Source organism: Melopsittacus undulatus, chromosome 1 (assembly GCF_012275295.1).
Source record: "Melopsittacus undulatus isolate bMelUnd1 chromosome 1, bMelUnd1.mat.Z, whole genome shotgun sequence".
Lineage (NCBI taxonomy): Eukaryota > Metazoa > Chordata > Aves > Psittaciformes > Psittaculidae > Melopsittacus > Melopsittacus undulatus.
In genome coordinates this window covers 4,358,589-4,362,134 of record NC_047527.1, presented here as the reverse complement: position 1 = coordinate 4,362,134, position 3,546 = coordinate 4,358,589, and positions in this window count along the sequence as shown.

The window sequence follows — 3,546 nt, the reverse complement described above, 5'->3', positions numbered from 1 at the left end:
TCCTCGACCGAGTGACCGCGCTCCTCAGCGCACAGCCTGGAGCAGGGATGAAACAGGAACCAGACCTCTTTGGTTTACTTTTACATTGACGTCAGTGTCTTTTCTAGCCTCCACAGCTCATTTTGGTCAAAGGATGTCTTCAGGGGGAAGGGAAAGGGTTGGAAAGGGAGAGGAGTCAGGATGAGCTGGAGATGAGTTCTTGTGATGTGGGAAGCCAGCGGTGGGAGGTTTTAGTGGGTAATGATGAAAGAAGGAGCCCTGGGTGTGGATCATCACCTGGACATGGGTGTGTTGGAGGCCTGACCCATCAGGCTGAGAACACTGGGGCTGTTCAGCCTGGAGAAGCTGCTTGAAGACCTGAGAGGAGCTTCCAGTGTCTGAAGGGGGCCTATAAGGGTGCTGGGAGGGACTCTTTATCAGGGACTGTAGTAATAGGACAAGAGATAACAGGTTCAAACTTTAACAGGGAAACTTTAGATTGGATATAAGGAAGAAATTCTTTACTGTAAGGGTGGTGAGGCACTGGAATGGGTTGCCCAGGGAAGCTGTGAATGCTCCATCCCTGGCAGTGTTCAAGGCCAGGTTGGACAGAGTCCTGGGTGACATGGTTTAGTGTGAGGTGTCCCTGCCCATGGCAGGTGGTTGGAAATGGATGATGTTAAGGTCCTTTCCAACCCAAACCATTCTGTGAGTCTTTGATTCTATCTGCACAGACAGCTGCTTTCCACCTGCACTAGCACCCTGACTATGAGCACAAGCCCTTCCCTGACCTTTGGTGAATGAGCTACATGGACCATGCAGTTGTAGATAAGTGCACATGAATATGCCTGTCTATGCATACAGATCAGCCTTTTACAGGCTTAAAGGTCACAGCATTTAGTATTTAGATTCAAGAGCCTCAATAACTCACCTCTCCCTAGACACCAGTAAGGTTGAAGGAACTTCTGTTGAGATCCTGCTCTCCCAGGTTAAAGCTTTGATTTTATCCTGGGTTTTTTTTTGTTGCATGGTGTGCACATCCATCCTCCATCCCTGTGCATCCACAATGCATGGACATGTTTTTGGAGTGTGTAAAGGGCTGATGCTTGTGAGGGATTTGGAAAACACTGTCAGAAAGTGGAACCTGTGAGTCCCAGGGCTAATGTCAGATCATTCAGAGCTGATTAATCACACCTGTGTTTAGGACTTCTTTCTTCACTGGGAGCAAAGCCAGCTTTCTTTGCATGGCCTAACAACTTCCAGGAATTCAAACGTAAGGCTTTTGTGCCCTAAATGCTCATAGTTTTGTATTGTGTTTATTCCCTTGGGTAGTGTGATGCAAATGCTTGACCACTCTGATCTTAGAGCCTCAGGTAAGGGCAAATATGGAGCTTGCCCCAGTGCTATTGCACAACCACAATGAAATCTGTGCTCTCTCTGAGTCATGGATCACCTTCCTGTGATGCATTTGCCCAGCTCTTAACGCAACTGTTTTGTCATCCCTTATTAGACCATCTGTATGATATCTTGAGGCAAAACATTTGTTGTAACCTCTTAGCTGACCATGATTTAATCTCAAGCATTGAGGTTATTCTGTATGAATCCTGGCACCAATGCTCATAAACAGCCCCAATCACCTGGTGACGTTGATGCAGTTGGGTTGGTTGACCCTTGGAAGCTGGTAATGAAACCTTACAGGGAGCAGGGAGCAGGGATTAGTCACAGGGAAGCATTATCTGGTACCACCACAAAGACTGTGCTCTACTGAAAACCAGTAGTAAGAAAATAGCCTTTTGACCCCAGTGTAGCATCACTGCAGAGAAGAAGAGATACAGGAAGGGAAAGCTTTTAGTTTGTTCAGCACGTTCATGGCAGAGCCAAGTAATAAGTCCTGTTTTTGGCCATTGGATCACACACTCTCCATCATAAATAATGCTGAAGTCTCAAAGATTCCCAATGTTCTTGTCAGAACCAATACATTGTTCATGGCTGAAGAAAGACAGAGTCTTATAAAAACCAGAAAAAGAGGTCCTTGTAAATCACCCTGTCTATACTTAGAAATGTGTTAAAGCTGAGCTCCTTTTCAGAGCACATAAAGTGTATTTTCTTTTCCTTTTTCTGAGTTGAAAAATACATCCAAAGGTCAGTCAGAAACAGGAATAAAACTGTCTTTGAAATCTCAAGCTGCTGTAATAGCATTGTTGGCAGTGAATGATAAACTCGAGCAGTTGAAGTTTACATGGCACATGAAGCGAATGTGTATTTGTCTATACGTTAAATGACCCAGCACTGTCCCTTTTGCATTTCTCCTCCTAAACTATCACACTGTTTATAGATTTTTACTACAAATGGACCTCCTGAACAGAAGGAAAACCAAGTACTTGTGAAGAAACCATCACAGTGGAGTGGTGCCCATAAACCATCGTTCCTGGGCAGGAGGCCTGTTTTAGTGATAACCTCCCAAGTAGCAAGGATGTTAACTCTTCATTTACCTGTCAGGGACTTTTCCAGTCTTTTGGAGGGTGTGAAGGGTTGTTCAGGGAGGTCTTATGGTAATGAAGGTGTTGGATTGAAAGGGAATTGTGGCATGTCCTGAGTAGGGCTCTCAGGGATGTCTGGGGAATGAGGTCTTCTAACCACTACACAGACTATACCTGACTGAAAGGACTTAAAAGCCATGTACGTAGAGCTCTCAATTTGAATTAAAAGCCTAAGCATCCTTGATGGTGGTAACACCCGAGGATGGCTGAGATTTGGGATCTCTTTGTCACGCCTCATAGATAGAAAGCTCGTAGTGGAGACCTGTATTGCACTCCTTGCTCTGTTAACTGTGGAGAAGTATATTCTTCTTATACTCATGGAGACAGCCATGGAATCTCTTCCATGATCCTGGCTATGTAGCTGCACAATAATGTGCCCTGTCTGTACAGAGAGTCCTAGTGGAAACAGAAAGATCTTCTATAGACGTGAATATGAGGGCCTCATTCCTGGATATTTTAACTTGGAAACTGAGTCAGATGATGGATTTGAAACCCCTGGTGTGCAAGAGGGGCTTTAAATGGGAGATCTGCAGTGAGAAGAACGATTATCTCCTTTCTGCAGGGTAGACTTGGCTGCTACTTTCCTTTAGGAGGTCCTAATGTGTGTTCAGCAGCTCTTGGCCCAGAATGAGATGTAATTTTTCCCAGCTTTCCCATTCTTCCAGTGCAGGGATGCAGGCAGTGTCACACTTGTAAGGCTTCAAGCTGCTGAGGAGCCTTTTGAGGTACTTCAATGAACTGATACACTGGCTTTCCAAGTCCACCCTGTGTAGAGGAGCACAAAACACCTGGGACAGCGTAGATTTTAGCTTGGCACATATCTGAGGAGCTTCCTAGGGTGGAATAAAGTATTCCCTGCAGTTCTCAGTGCTGGGAGCAAAGGTGGTGCTTGTAGGCTTCAGGAGAATGGCTCTGTGCTTTGAAGATATGAACAACCAAGCTATCCTGGGGAGAGTGAGAGCAGAGAGCACTCCACAAACAGCAGAGGAGTCTCCAAAAGTGAACATGCAGAGACAGAGCCCAGGAA